Source organism: Ambystoma mexicanum, chromosome 2p (genome assembly GCF_040938575.1).
Source record: "Ambystoma mexicanum isolate Mex_15411 chromosome 2p, UKY_AmexF1_1, whole genome shotgun sequence".
NCBI lineage: Eukaryota > Metazoa > Chordata > Amphibia > Caudata > Ambystomatidae > Ambystoma > Ambystoma mexicanum.
The window spans coordinates 19,629,341-19,645,335 of record NC_090923.1 but is presented as its reverse complement, the minus strand read 5'-3'; positions in this window follow the sequence as shown (position 1 = coordinate 19,645,335).

Sequence of the window (15,995 nt, the reverse complement as noted above, 5' to 3'; positions counted from 1 at the left end):
ACCAGCTAAAGCCTTTCCTGATAGCGTGGAAGATGCTGCAACAAGAATCGGTGTACGGCCCTGTACTTGCCATCCTCACCCAGTGCATCAACCATGGCAAACCGAAGCATGCAAGAGAACGAACGAAACACTAGAGGAAGCGGTGCAAGGGGACGTAAAGGCAATGCTGCTAGTCCAAAAGGAACTCACTACTATAGAAGACCAAATAATCATGAAGGGCTGTCGATTTGTTCTGCCCAAGTCATTGCGTCAAGAGGCCCATGAAGGACATAGAGGTGTAGTTTTGACAAAGAAACCTCTGAGACAGAAAATCTGGTTCCCAGGGCTGGACAAGCAAGTGGAGGACACCCTAAAGAACTCGGCAACCTGCAGCGCAATAGCGTCAGCCCCATGCCCAAATCCACTACAGATGTCACCACTCCTTGGGGGCATATGGGAGGAGCTGGCTGGAGACCACATAACCACGCCCTATGGCATCCCTCAAATAATAAAATTGACCAATGGCCCACCGTTCACCAGCCTGGACTTTGCACATTTTGGCCAGTACATGGGTTTCAGAAATCGCAAAATTACGCCTCTCTGGCAACAAGCCAATGGCATGGCTGAATACTTCATGGGTAATCTCAAAAGAACGCTGCAGGTGGCGCATCTGAGCAAATGCTGTACCTGCTCCTCCGTGACTACCATCACATTCCCCACAGCACCTCCGTCAAATGCCCTGCCGACCTCATGTTTGGACGCAGACTATGGACAAGGCTGCCTCAGAGTCCGTTGGAGGGCAACACCACGCCGGAGGATGACGAAATAAGGGCATAGGACGCTAAAAAGGAACAGAAAACGAAGAATACTGGTTCGTCAGGCGCAAAGAAGAAAGGGAGACTCACGTTTTGCACCCAGCTCTGTCACAAACACCAAGGTAAAAGGGACCATGGTCACAGCAGTGGATGCAGAAGGACAGACAATCACAAGGAATGTGTCACACTTCAAAGAATCTGGGGGGGACATGTCACCTTGAGAAGCCTCGGAGGAGGAACAGGAGGCTTGTGAAGACCAAGGTATGTGGGCAGTTGCTGAGCATCCATACTGGGGAGACGAGGAGGTCTCTGGTGGAGAAGTCACATATGATGATGGTGAGTGGCTTAAAGACAAATCCCCCCGCTCCACCCGACCCCCACTCACCCTCCATACAGCCCAGAACTGCCAAGGGCAAGCCGCCTCATCCGGGCAAAGACTAAACCCTAAGACTCATTGAAGAGATAGGTTAGCACCCGATTCAGTATTGAAAAAAGGGGAAGGTTGTCATGTTCGGCCTTACAGTTCATCCCCACCATTATGTGGAAGTTGGGATAGGGCAGGGCTGGGCCCAAGGGAGGGGAAGCAACGGGGACTGGGGAGGAAGAGTAGTTCAATAAAGAAGGAGTTGAGACCGGACGTCTTGTGCGTGGGCCTCCCTTATTTGCAGCAGCGCTGCGTATTCACACGAGCAGCCCGGCCGCCCATACAGGTGTGGTACTCACACCCCAACAAACGGAAAGAGCTCAAAGGAGATATTCCCGGAGTCACTCTTGCCGTTTTACTCACAAGCACTATATTTTGAAGAACAAAATGCAGACTGTAGAAGATAGCACGAGCCACCATGTATACAGACCATGTATGCAGTCCACAAAAACTCTTGGGTGAATGTAAGAGAGACCTCTTCCCACTTTAGTTGTAGCAGAATTGTATTGAGGAGGAGTCGCCTTACTTGCAATTCAAGTTCAACAAATACATTCTGTAGGAGCGAAAGCCTGGGATAGTGCGAGATAAGCAGCCAATTACCTCAGCTGAGTGAGAGCCGCGGAAGCACCCACCAGTCACCACCCAAACACCAAACACTCTAAGCATTCTCGCCCCTTCATTTATATCTGTTCCTTGCACTGAAAAACAAGCATTGATAAAGCCAACAGTTTTATCTGACGTTCTCAGACTCCTCCCTCCTGACACGGGCCGTATGAGAGCTGCAAAGGAATGTCATTTTATTTGACTCCCATATAAGGAATGTTCCCCACCTTAAAATGTTCTAATCCAGGCATGTCTTCAGGTGCAGGCACATGTTCTGGTTTGTGATTGGTCATGAGTAGTTAGAACTGGCTGTACCCATTGCACATCTAATTGAATGAATGTATTCTTTACGCTAAGCATTTATTAAGTGGCCGCGACTTTGTTACTCAATAAACATTTAAATAAATTAATAAAAGTAAATACTTTTTTGTTATTTTATTTATTTTGAATTCTTATGAAGCTCTATTTGTCCGCAGGCCTCAGAGCGCTATAAAGAAAACATAACTTGCCAATAATACATATATAAATAACAGAATATACACAAAAGCAGAGAGGGCAAAATGAAAAGGAACAGAGTATACAGGATCCAATAAGGAAATCAATTCAAATTTCCGGCAGCAGATCAGAGGCAAACTACAAGTCCGAGATTCGAGGAGCCCATGGGCAAGAATTTACACAATCTCGGAAAATGAGGCAGAGGATTAACTGCACGCCACCAGTATACAATCCCTATTACTCTGGGTGCACCAACCATCAAGGTCAATCCTACGCAGGAACTTCAAATCGGAGCATCAGACTACCCCAGGCCTAGATCTTGCACGAAGCCAAGCGAGAACCTTGTTTCGAAGTGCATCTCGTGGTTCTCTCTGAGAGGGTTTCATGCCGTTAGTAATAATGGCATTCCTATGGTCCAGAACCAGTGCTTGAGCGGTTTCGTCTTTAGGCATTGTCATATAGAATGCAGAAGTGCGTAGAGCAGATGAGTGTGTAGACCGAGTGACTGCAAAAGAATGTGTAGAACACTGGGAAGAGGAGTGTGTAGAGCGGATGAGTGTGTAGAGCGGATGAGTGTGTAGAGCGGATGAGTGTGCAGAACGGATGAGTGTGTAGAGCGGATGAGTGTGTAGAGCGGATGAGTGTGCAGAACGGATGAGTATGTAGAGCGGATGAGTGTGTAGAGCGGATGAGTGTGTAGAGCGGATGAGTGTATAGAGCGGATGAGTGTAGAGATGAATATGTAGAACGGGATATTGCTGTTAAATGCCCAGAAAGTAATGAGTACATAAAGCGGATGAGCGCGGGGAGCAGAAGAGCACGGGGCGGGGATGAGCACGGGGTGGGGATGAGCACGGGGCACAGACAAGCACGGGGCGCGGATGAGCACGGGGAGCAGATGATCACTGGGAGCAGATGAGCATGGGGAACGGATGCATAGATGCATAGAGCTGATGAATGCGGTGAGCGGATGGGTGCGGAGAGCGGGTGGGTGCCGAGAGCGGATGGGTGCGGAGAGGGGACAGGTGCGGAGAGGGGATGAATGTGTAGTGCGTGTAAGGGCATAAGGCGATGGAGTGCCTGGAGTGAAGGAGTGCAGTACCACGAGGAAAGGAGTGCCTGGAACAAACCGATGTGCCACGTAGAGCAGACGAGTTGCGTAGAACGGATGATGAAGTTGGGCTTGCGTGGTCCAGACTCGTGAGCGCGGGACAGTCTGGAGCGCCCAGGACGGACTAGATCACGCAGAGCGAACTGGAATGCATGAGTGCGTGGAGCGGACCGGAATGTTGGGAACGGACTGGGTGCATGGAGTGGTTTGGGTGCATGGAACGGATGTTAAGTACAAAGGATAGTTGGAATGCTGAAAACGTTTGAATGAACCCACCATACGCTTGCTCTCTCCTTTACACCACCACTCAACTAGAACACAGAGATACTATGACACCATTCGGTATAACTGTTCTCATACTTACAACCGCCACATACTCCACATCACTCTATGTAAACACTGCTGGTTTCACACCCCCAGCCATGCGTACTCCTCAGGCCTAATGCAGCCACATCTGGTCTGGATAAATCCTGCCAGAACGAACACATATTCCTGACCCCTCAATCACCACACCTATCGCTAAGAAGCAGCTATTACATGCTCAAGCTGCACACATACCTGGTGCTCACACGCACCTTTGACTCTCCCTACTCCCTCTACTGATCTGAACTTCGGTTCCCAAGGGCGTTCAACCTACCAGCGCCTTCAGACCATACCAATGGTATATAAGGCGCTATATAAATGCAAAATAACATACCATAACAATAACATAACATAACATATCAGTTTTCCTTAATCGTAGACTCAGTAAGTTGTTCGGTCGGGGATTCATGGACTCATGGGAGCCATCCAAACGTAATTTAGCTAGACCGTCTGCGGGCCCGAGAGGGGCTGAACTCTGGTTCTGTAGTTGCTTGTTTGCTGTAGAGGGGGAAGTTGATGGTACTACTTTCATGGCTGAGACCAACTCAAAAAAAGCCCCTTTGCTTTGTAAATAGTTATCGACTTCCTTTGGAGGCAGGTCTGTTTGAGAGGAGCAGTTCACTTTATCAATGGTCAGATGTCTCGCAGGAGGACCATGGGCTGTTTGACTTTTTTCAATGTTGTAGTGATGTTTCTTAGCAAATATGTGTAGAAATGCCATCCATGCATCACAATCTTGAGGGGTGTCACAACTGTTCAACTCTTTGATGAGAGTAGCCTTTGAGCACCTCCCCGACTCGGAAGTAGTGTTACTCAAGGCCTACCAAAGAGTATAAATTGGATTTAAAGACCCCATCCACCCGAGGAGAAGTTGCCAGTGGAGTGGGAGTTAACAGTTCCCCACTGCTTTTGGGATGGCTTTCAGATCTGTCAGCCCCATAGGCTGTACGTGTTTTATTTTTGTGGACCCTAAGGTAATGAGTCATAAGTGCCATTAAGACCAAAGGGCATCTCAGTTCTCTTGGTGTGATTACACTGCCTCCTGCGAGAACTTAGGGCCAGGACTTCAGAAAGACGATCCCCATTATGAGAAGGCGAGGTAGCCGGGGATTGAGAAGAGGGGTTACTGAAGAACTACTGTAGCACAAGGGTGCTGGGTACGAGCATTAATAATGTGAGAGCAGGCTGCTATGGTGGGAAAACACCAAAGAATAGTGGCAGGGGGTGACACTCCACACCAGACAAAGCGTAGCTGCTAATCAGTGTTTTCCGTGCCAGGACAGGATCAGTACTAGGGCATGGGGATCAACACAAGCAGCAGCCATGGCCGATAATGGCCTGCCAGCCTGAGCCAAGCAAGGCCCGAGAGAAGCGAGGGCCTCAACGAGGGCTGTGGTGCGTTACCGGGTTGGCCACTGTGATGTCCCTCTACGTGGACCACCTCACGCTGTCGTGTCATTCATATAACACATCGATAAAGATGAGCCGACACAGAGCTGGGGTGCAACACGTCTTTATTGGACAACTGCTTATCTCGAACTAACGGTCTGGCGGTAACCCCGCCCCTTAACTCCCATGGGTCACAGCCCACTAATTAATGGCAATAGACAGAGGACTCATCCTCCAAACGAACTAAGAGTGGCGACACCACAACCTCCCGTTACTAAACATTTAGTCCTGCCCTCAGTCCATCTTTTCAATGAGGCGATGGGGTTTCTTTTTTGTTCTCTGGGGTCGACATTCCACTCTGGCCGGTGGACCGGTCTCGGTTCCTAATGTCATGTCACCTTCAGAGTCTTCTCTGTCTCCTTCATAGGGAGCATCCCATTGAGAGAAAGTGTCATCCAGGTTTATGTCACCGGAGGATGGGGTTCCAGGCATTCGCCTGAAATGAGATGAGTTTCGTGTTACAGATCTGCGGTCTCCTTCCGCTGTGATGAGTGATCCCTTCCTTTTGACGATAATGAGGGGTTCTTCGCTGAATGGGGCCATGTTTTTGCGCTGTTGGGGTTGGCGGACCTCTACCAGGTCTCCAGGTGTCAGGTCATTCTCTTTGGCCCTGCGGGTGGCGTCAGCAGCCCTCTTAATGCTCTCTTTCATGAGTTTATCTCTATTTCTCATTTTGGTGTCCTTTTCATATTGATCTTCATCAACCGCTATGTGTGGTAATCGAGTTCTAATCGTTCACCCAAACATCACCTCTGATGGTGTTTTCCCAGTGGTGCTATGTGGGGTGTTTCTGTAATCTCGCATGAATTGGTATAACAGCTTCTCGACAGGTTCTCCCGTGATGCGTGCAATTTGGGTCGTGCGTTTAACGTTGCTCATGAACCTTTTGACGGTTCCATTCGCCTGTGGCCACAGGGGTGTCACTTTCCTGTGGTGAAAACCCATGTATTCCGCAAATCTTTGGAAGTCTTGTCCGGTGAACGGAGGTCCGTTGTCAGACTTTACTACCTTGGGTACTCTGTAGGTTGCAAACATTCGGTCTAGGGCTGGGATGGCGTGATGCGCTGATGTGGATGGGACTATCTCCAGGTCGGGATATCTCGAGTATTCGTCCACTGCCACCAATATGTACTCTCCCCCTTCCATGGGTCCAAAGTGGTCGACAGCTATTTCCTCCCAGGTTCCTTCTGGCAGTGCGGTCATGCTCAAGGGTTCAGGTGACGTGTGTGGCTTTACGAGGGCACACGTAGGGCAGTCTTGCAGTAGTTCTTCCACTGAGGTGTCTAATTGGGGTAACCATAGTTTTTGTCTTAGCATCCTTTTGGTAGATACTATCCCTCTGTGTCCTTCGTGGGCCAGCTCTAATACTTTCCGTCGCAGGCTCCGGGGAATTACGAGCTTGGCGCCCTTTAACAGTAGCCCTTCTTCTGATTTCGCAAGTTCTTCCTTCATGGCCAGAAAACAGGTGATGTCTTGAATTGTGTCATCATTCATTGATTCTCGGATCTGTTTAGCGTGTTTCCATCACCCTGTTTCTAGGCATCGCAGTATGGTTTGTATTCCTTGGTCGGTGTTGGATTCCCGAGTTATCTGATCCATGTCAAGTCCTTGTGGTGTGTTGCTGTGGATGACATACTTTATGTACTGGTCAGCTATTGAGGGTTCTGGCACGCATGTTTCTTTTGGATGCTGCGAGAGGAAATCTGCAGGGTTTTGTTCTTTCCCTGGCCTGTGTCTGATGGTAAATTGGTAGTCTTGTAGTCGAAGTGCCCATAGGGCTATCCTGGGTGGCATTTTTGCCTGAGGGTTGCCATAGAGGAAGGTGAGGGCCTGATGGTCCGTTACAACTACGAAAGGTTTTCCATATAGGAACAAGTGAAAGTGTTGGCAGGCCCAGACCACTGCCAAACCTTCCTTCCCTGCCTGAGAGTAGGCTTGCTCAGTTTTGGAGAGGCTTCGACTGGCGTAGGATACTATGTGTTTTTCACTTCCTCTCTGTCGCCCAGTTGTGTCAGAATGGCACCTAGGCCGACTGGACTGGCATCAACGATGAGTTCCGTGGTCTTCTTGGGGTCGAAGTATGCCATGTTCCGGGCGTCGGAAATGCGGTCCTTGATGATTTGAAATGCCTCTTGGCATTGGGGTGACCAGATGAATTCTGTGTTGAGCTTGGTGAGGGCTCTGAGAGGTTCACTGATGGAGGTGAAATCTCGTATGTATCTTGTGCAGTAACTTGCAAGTCCTAAGAATGATCTAAGGTCTGAGGTGGTGGCAGGTGGCTCAGCTTCTCGGAGCGCACTGACTTTCTCTGGGTCAGGTGTCATGCCCTTCTCAGAAAATATGTGTCCAAAGAAGCGAAGTGTTCTCTTGCGGAACTCACATTTCTCCTTGTTTAGTGTGAGCCGTGCGTCTTCTAACGCCATGCATACTCTCATTAGCGTGTCATCATTTTGTTCTTGATTCTGGCCGAAAACCAGGATGTCGTCGCTGTAGTTCAAGCAATTTGGCACGTGCTTGATGTCGTTGTGAATATCTGCTTGAAAGGTTTCCGCCGCGGAGGACACCCCGAAACTTAACCGCTTGTATCGGAAAAGCCCTAGGTGGGTTGCGAACGTTGTTATGTAGCGGGAGCTCTTGCAGAGTTCCAACTGGTGATAACCTTTGTTTAGGTCCAGTTTGGAGAACACAGTCGCCCCGTTCAGGAGGTGTACCATATCTGTTATTCGGGTGGCTTGGTGACGTTCCCTCAGAATGGCTTTGTTCGGTCTCCTCATGTCTACACATATTCGAATGTCAGAGGAGTCTCTTTTTGGCATGGGTACTATGGGGAAGACCCATGTGGTGGGGCCTTCCGATGGCTCAATGATGTCTGCCTCCAGTAGTTTGGTCAGTTCGTTTTCAACTTGCTTTTGAATGTTGATGGGGATGTGGAGCTCGATCTGTTTGTCCTTCAATTTGCCAAGGCCTTTGAATAGTGACGGGAAGACTTGGTCAATGCTTGCCGTCGGGTCTAAATATTTGTGTACCATGAGGCGATATAATATGTGGATGAGTCCCATTTCTATGGCTGCCTGATAGCTCAATATGCATCTGCTCTCGGTGGCCGCTTGTAACACGTGCATGGGGATGTTTTTTTCATGTTCTTTGTATCGGCACGACGCCATGAAGAATCCTTTGCATGCCAGGGGGATCTTTGAGCCGTATGGGTAGATGAGTGCTCGTGCTGGTTGGAGGTGAGGGGCGTTTGGTATGCTTTCATAGACTTCCTCACTGATTACATTTACGGTTGCCCCTGTGTCTATTGGAAATTCGGCTGCCGTTTGATTGACTTGTATTCTGAGTATTGGGCTGTGTTCTTTTGCCGTGTTGTTTCCGAGTGTATATAGATATCCCTTTTTCTGCGGTATTTCCTGTTGTTTTTCTGGTCGGCGGGCTCTCTCGTCCGATGACGCGCTTGACACACTGTCAGACTGTGACTGCTCAATGAGGCATCGTACATACCTCCGGGGTCTTCTCCTTGTTTTGGAAGGCGGGGTCTTGCTCTCCCTCCAGTCCTTTTTGTCTTGTCTTCTTACCAGTTGCTCGTCGTAGTGTCTGTGACGCCCTTGATCGCGGGGCTGGTGCGCTGCCCGGTGGTGATGTGGCAGCAGGTTTTGTTCTGGTTCTGTTGTGGGTTTGCTGTTGCTTCCTGCCCCTCTCATTTTGCTGTGGAAAATTAAGCATACGGCCTTGTAGTGGTTTTCACCACCACACGTGGAGCAGGTCTGGCCCATTGCTGGGCATGCTCCTTCGTGGGGGTATTTGTGTCCACACCGGTAACAGAAGGGGTCACTGTTGTTTCTTGCAGTCCCTTCTAGTCTGTTGAGGCTCTTGTGTTTTCCATGGGTGATCCTTATGTCGTCCAGGCCCTCTACTTGAGCCGCAAGTGCAGCATCTGACCGTGCCAGGCATAGAATTTCATCTAGGTTGCGTGGCTGTTGCAGTAGTCGTTTGCGGAAGTCAGCGCTTTCGCAGCCCACTATGATTTGTGACCTGAGGGCTTCGTCGTTGCAGTAATTATTGAAATCACAGTGTTTCATTTTTGATCGTAGTCTCATGACAAATGCATCTATGGTTTCCCCTTTGTTTTGTTTTGTGGTGTGGAAAACATGTTGTTCGTAGTCCACGTTGGTATGGGGTGTAAAGTATTCTGTGAGCGTTGTCTTCAGTTTGGTGTATGTGTCTATGTTGTTCTCCGGTATTTCTTCTAGGATGTCTCGCACGTTTGACCCTACCGCATGGTTTAGGAGGTTGAGCTTCTGTTCGTCTTCCAGTGGACCAGCCGCTTTTAGGCACACTTCAAAGTCTCTCAACCACCTTTTCCATCTTGATCCGAGGGTGCCGGTGTCGTTGAGGTTGAAATTTGCTGGCAGTTGGGCTAGAAGGCTGTCCATCATTTTCCAGTTTTATGGTCTGGCTGGTGTCACTGGAAGGGTTAGTGACTCTCCTTCCGAGCCGCTCATGAGCTGTCGCCACTCGTAACCCTCTCTTTGCTAGATGTGCTGGGAGAAATTTACTTTGGTTTTGGTGAGGTGGGGCGCTGGTGCCGGCTGAGGGCACTGCGCTAGATACTGGTGGCTCGTGAGGTTTTCCCCACTCTGTGTCTCGCGAAATTTTCGCGCCAAAAGTGGGGGCACTGTACCGCGTGTTGGGAGGCCTGTGAGGCCTTGTGGGTAATGCGGCCTGAGACGGCCTGTGGCGTGGAGGTACTGTACCGTGTATTAATGGCCCAGTGGGTTTCGTCCCTCGAGATGCGGACTTAGGCGCTTGTTTCTGGTGAGGTTGGGCCTTGCAGGCGGGGGCTTGTGCCTACCCTTATGAGTGCTCATATTGGAGCGGGAGGGCCACGCCTCCACCGCTCGTCTCCAGGTCGTTTCCGTTGCCGTCGGCGGGAGGCCAGTGCTCCTCAACCGCCCAGAATGTGTGAGCAGGGAGTCGGTGCTCCACCCGGCGGTGTTCCGCCGTGGGCGCACGTGCGCAGGTCGGGGCTCTCCACTTCATTGCCGTTGGTGGGAGACGTTACACCCGCCGGAGATATGTGTGTCGGAGCCCCGATATGGTATGCGCAGGGGGGAGATTCGTTCCGAAAGTGGGGAGCCTTCACGTTCCAACCCACCTCTCCGGATGATCCCAGCAGGATGGGGCCCAGCGCTTCCAGTGGTGCCAGGTAACCCACCACGAGATGGCAGGCACGGAGGGACTTCGTGTCCGCCTCATCGCCAATGTGATGTCCCTCTACGCAGACTGCCTCACGCTTTCGTGTCATTCATATAACACATCGATAAAGATGAGCCGACACAGAGCTGGGGTGCAACACGTCTTAATTGGACAACTGCTTATCTCGAACTAACGGTCTGGCGGTAACCCCACCCCTTAACTCCCGTGGGTCACAGCCCACTAATTAATGGCAACATACAGAGGACTCATCCACAAACTAAGAGTGGCGACACCACAGCCACCTCACAGAGAGTGAAAGCCATTTGCACGCCAGGGTTTATCCAGGGTGCCAATGGGTTTAGGGCGGGGATGGGGAGGTAACCTCAAGAGGTACCCTGTTGAATCCTGAAAATAACATTAAACAAAAAGAAAAAGGCCGGTGCCACCCAGAGAAGGGCCTCGGGTGGCTGGAACAGCGGGTGGAGCATGAGTATTCTCTCCCACTGTTCCAGCCACCTGATTGGCTGATGGCCCTTCACCGGGTGCAAATGCAAATTGTGTTTTATGTGTGTGTATGTGCCCCTTTCTCCATATCCCTGTGCATGTCAGAGCATGATGGAGAGAGTGTTTTCAGGGAGGAGGGGCCTTGAACGACAAATAGAGCCTTGCCCACATCTTCCCCACACGATATCCAATGAAACCTGGACCCCGGTCCCACGGAGTCCCAGGATACAAATAACATTCCAAGCCTTGTTCTAAGAAATGACTGACAGGGAAATTAAAAACCCAAAAATAAACTGGAAAGATGTGCCCCCCAACCCCCCAATTCCCTCAGGTAATTTTTCCAATGAAGAGTTCTTTAAGTGTGACTATAAATCAGTGGCAGCCATCATCTCAAGGAAGCTTTGCAAATAATGTGTGCTGTGGCTTTGACACTAGGAGAATCAGTAAACGGAAATATGACCTCACAGGGTGTCAGTCGTTCAAGCCAAGACCCCCCAACTCTCCCACAGCAATGCTCCCAGACTCTGTCATTTCAACGTTTTATGAGATCTCCAAAAAGACCTTCATATATTCTATGTCAAGTCCCAGAGGATCAGATTATGCTTGGCTCTCAACTTTACTTCTCGAGCAGCATCATTAAACAATAAACATAACAAGTGTGAATAAACTACACTCTCCATATGTTTTGAGACTTTTGTAGTCCTTAGTGTTATTGGTTCTTCGAAACATGTGACCTTTATTATCCAATTGTCTATGTCCATTCCCAGGTTGAAAGGGCTCAATCCCTGAGAAATCTGACTGGCACAGGCTAGCCACTGCACGTATTTGAAACACTGCATATGTTACTCTGCCCTATTATACATATATTTTGAACGGGTGCAGCCCCAAAAGAACCTGTTTTTTTTACTATTGGTGGCAAATCTGTCATTCAGAGGTCCTGAGATGTCCAACTCCAGCAAAGAAGGAAGAGCTCAGGGGAGCCAAAAAGGAATTCAGCCCAGTATGGGGCAGGTGTTAACAGGCTCTGGGAGGCAGTCTGGGACAAGGATCCCACGAGTGGTCCATCTTGGAGAACTGGTTGAAGTTCTCCAAAGGTATGGAGAAACTCGGAGGAGCGAGTGGACAGTGGTGAGAGAAAGGGGGAAGAAAGAAAGCCCATAAGGCCAGCAGAGATGCCAAGAGCCCCCCCCCCCCGGCACACCACAAAAAGGAAATGGCAAGAGGAAGGCAGTGAGCTCGAAATTAAAGAGCGCAGATGGTAGGATGCAACCCCTGAAAGTTCAGAGGAGTACGAAGAGGACGATTGGGGGAGTCAATCGTCAGATGAGGAAGTTGAAATATTATCCTCTGATGAAGAGGAGTGTAAAAGAGCTTCTAAGAAAAAGAAGGTAGAGGACAAGGAGAAGGAAGCCAGGGACAATTTCGACCCGGGTGCTTTGATCCATCCACGCTCCTCGGAATGGGAACCGCCTGCAAGAATGCGGCTTACATAAAGAAAAGGCTCAGGACACCCTTGGCAAAAGAAGCCAGGAATAAGCTATGGGCAGAATGCCCAAGGCCACATTTGCCTGAGGAGATAGCCGAGATGCATGGTCACGTTCATGGAAGGATACGTGAAACACATTAGGAAAGGTAGTAGTTGCCGATTTATGACTCCTGCTTGTATAGGCTGTCTCAGTAGAAGTGGGAGGAATCAGAACCTCCTCATAAGCCCACTCCGAGTGAGTAGTAGGTCTTCCCGGAATGCCTTTTCCAGGGGTACGATGAAGTCCTTCCCTCGAATTAGCCCCGCTAATGTTTTGAAGTTTTGAGCAATGGGGGGTGAGTCCATTTGTTTCCGCTGTGTTAAGGGAGAAAAGGGAGAGGATGAAGGGCTGTCAATGTGTTCCAATACCGAATCATCCATTTTTGTCAAGATTGATTTGAAAGCTGCTTGTTCTTTAGCATTAGTTGCAATTAGAGCGGATTGAGCGTCTATTTTGGTAATCATTAAGTTTGCTCTGTTTAAGGGCGTATGTTCTTCTGCCGGGATGACTGGGACCACCTGAGGCACTGAGATAGAATCACCCTCAGACTCAGAATCTGAGGAGCCTGAGGAATCCGAGGAGGAAGCAATGATAGAAAGACTTGTTCCAAGGATGTTTTCCTTAACGCTGCTGTGCTGAAGAGACTTGCCCCCACCCAATGATTATCTTGGGCCAATGCACATGTTTAACAGAGAGTTATTGTTATCTATTGTAGGTAACAAAGATTCAGCCATTGTGTCAGCCTTGGACTGGAGTGCTCCTGAGTTAAGTTGAAAAATTGGAGGTAGCTGCTGATCGAGTGGCCTCAAATTAGCCCTTAATTACGGGCTGCGTACCCACGCTCTTCTCGAGCCTACCCTTTTTAGTACAAGAGGCTTGATCCATGATGGTAGAAACCACTGCGATGCACCGGAAACTGGGGGTTGAATCTTCAGCGGTGGCAAAACCTTGCTAAAGATTATTTTGTCAACAGCCTCGTTTGTGTGGAATGTAGGGGGCGAAAACTGGGTACCAATCACGACCGATCATTATTAAGGGCGAGCTGTTGACCTGAACGAGATGTCGGCCCCCGAGAGTGACCTAGGGAGCCAAAGCGGGTGACTGAGAAAAGCAGTCATTGTATGTTCATCCAACACCCTGTCAATGCCACAAAGTTTTCCCTCAAAACTCGCCTCATAAACAGTCATGATGGGGTTAACTCTCTCAGCCATAAATACTACCATACTGAGTCTATTCAAACTATTGGAAAATCTCGATCAAATGCTCGGCAAACAATCCCAACAGGTTGCATCAATCTTTCAGTGGATGCTGATGGCTAAACCCACCCTCACTCCACAACCTTTCACTATATCAGACTGCAATTTAGTGCCACCTACTGAACGACCACAGCCGGACCTACCCACTTCCACAGAGATAATTCGACCAATTGGCGACGTATTAATGTAACCCTCTAGAGATGATCCATGGGTAAGCATTCATCAAGATGAAAAGAGGTCGATAAACCCAGCAGGTCCATTGATGACCACGGGTCCTGAAAATCAAATAATTATTTCACCTAAGAGCAATATTTCCAACACCAAAAAACAACGGGAAAAAAAAGTTGGTGCGGAAAACTCTTGTAAAAAAAAAACTAAAAACATGCTAGCCCCCAAGATCTCAAAAAACAATCTTTCGACCTTTTTTAAGTCAGTTACTACCAACCCAAAAATAGTAACTGCTAACTTTCACTTGCAATCTAATCAATTGCCCATTGACAATACTTTGCAGAGAAATATCAGAGATGAAATTCCTGCTAAAATGCTTGCTCTCACTTTAGTTTAGCTGTACCTAAATAGGTCCCACAACAAGGTCTTTCCTTCAACTACTCACCTCTAAATAAGCTTTTACAAGCCATTGAATCTTCCAAATCAGAAGAAACCACGAAGGCCCCTGCTACTGGTCCAGCACTTTCAGGTGATAATCAAACAATCCTTGTTTCCATCCTTACTAATGACGCTGATTCAATTAAAGCTAACAATGAAATGAGGGCAATTGTCTGATGCCTTCTTGGATAGAAGACTACCATTATCAACATCTAACTGAGATAATATTTCGGACCTATCTATGCTGTCTTCATTACCAAATATGCAAGGACCTCTACCAACAACAAAGGCTGATTGTATACAAGTTGATACGATACCAAGATCTAACGCCTTTACCATGACAGCTCATTTAAGGAACACTGTTGACGCCTATCTTACAAAAAATTAACCAACCGAGCCACCTAATAAGATCCCTTGCAATCCATCGGCAGACTTGACTATTAAAAAAAAATGTACAACATATTGAAATACCTAGTACTAGTGATATAATTCAACAAAGATTTAGCTCATATGATCAAGAATTAGCTAAATCATCAACAAATATTAGGTTGGAAATAGCCTAGATAAAGGGCCTCATTACAAGGTTGGCGGTCCGGTAATTACGATAACGGTAAGGCATTACCGGCATCGTTTATGGGACCGGCCCATCCTGACCCGCAATGCCGATCCTACCGGCATCGACAAGGACCCGCTGTGGCCGTGCACCACCCTACCGACATGCGCACGCGGACGCAGGTGCCGTGACTGTAATACCGGCATGCCGCAAGGAAGAGGGCATCACAAGTCGCACAGACTTGCACATACCTGCATCTAGATGCCGGTAAGAAGGGACACCATGATGCCGTCAATACCGGCATTGCGGATCACCCGTAAATAGGAAACTGCTGTGTTCCCAACTGCCACAGGTGCACACATTCATCAAAGGTGTAGGCAATGGAGCCAGGCCCTGCACAAAAGGAGCACACCCACAAACCACACCCCTTCCAAAACCAAAATGATACCACTTGCATTCGCCATACTGGAGCTGGAGGACATGCCTGCACTGCTACTCCTTGAACAGGCAGTACAACAGGCAACACAGAGGAGACGCAGGAGGAGAAGGAGGGTGAGACTGGGCCAGCAAATCCCACCAATGCAGGCAGTTGTTCCCCGCAGGCAGCCATCAATTCCACGTATAAGGGCCAATCCATTCAACTTAACCCCAGCATAGATCCACACCCTTTACCGCCTGGGCAGGGACACCATCACCACCATAGTGGAATTAATACATGAAGACTTGGTCAGCCTGATCAACATCCGCACTGCCATCCCCCTTCTGTTGAAGGTGGCATCTGTGCTCCACCTGCTGGCCACAGGCACCTACCAGCACACAGTGGGGCAGCTGCATGCATCCCGCAACCATGTTTCTTTGGTGTGCTAAACCAAGTGCTGGATGCACTCCTAAGGCACGCAAGGGCCTACATATCCCTACCACAGGCACCACAGGAGGCGAATGACACCAAAATAGCATTCCATGCACTGGCAGGCATGCCCAATGTAATTGGTGCCCTCGACTGCACACAGGTGGAGTTGGTAGTCTCACGTGCCGTGGAGGTGGTGTACCGCAATCGGAAGCTATTCCACTCCATCAATGTTCATATGGTGTGTGATGCCAGCAAGATGATAACA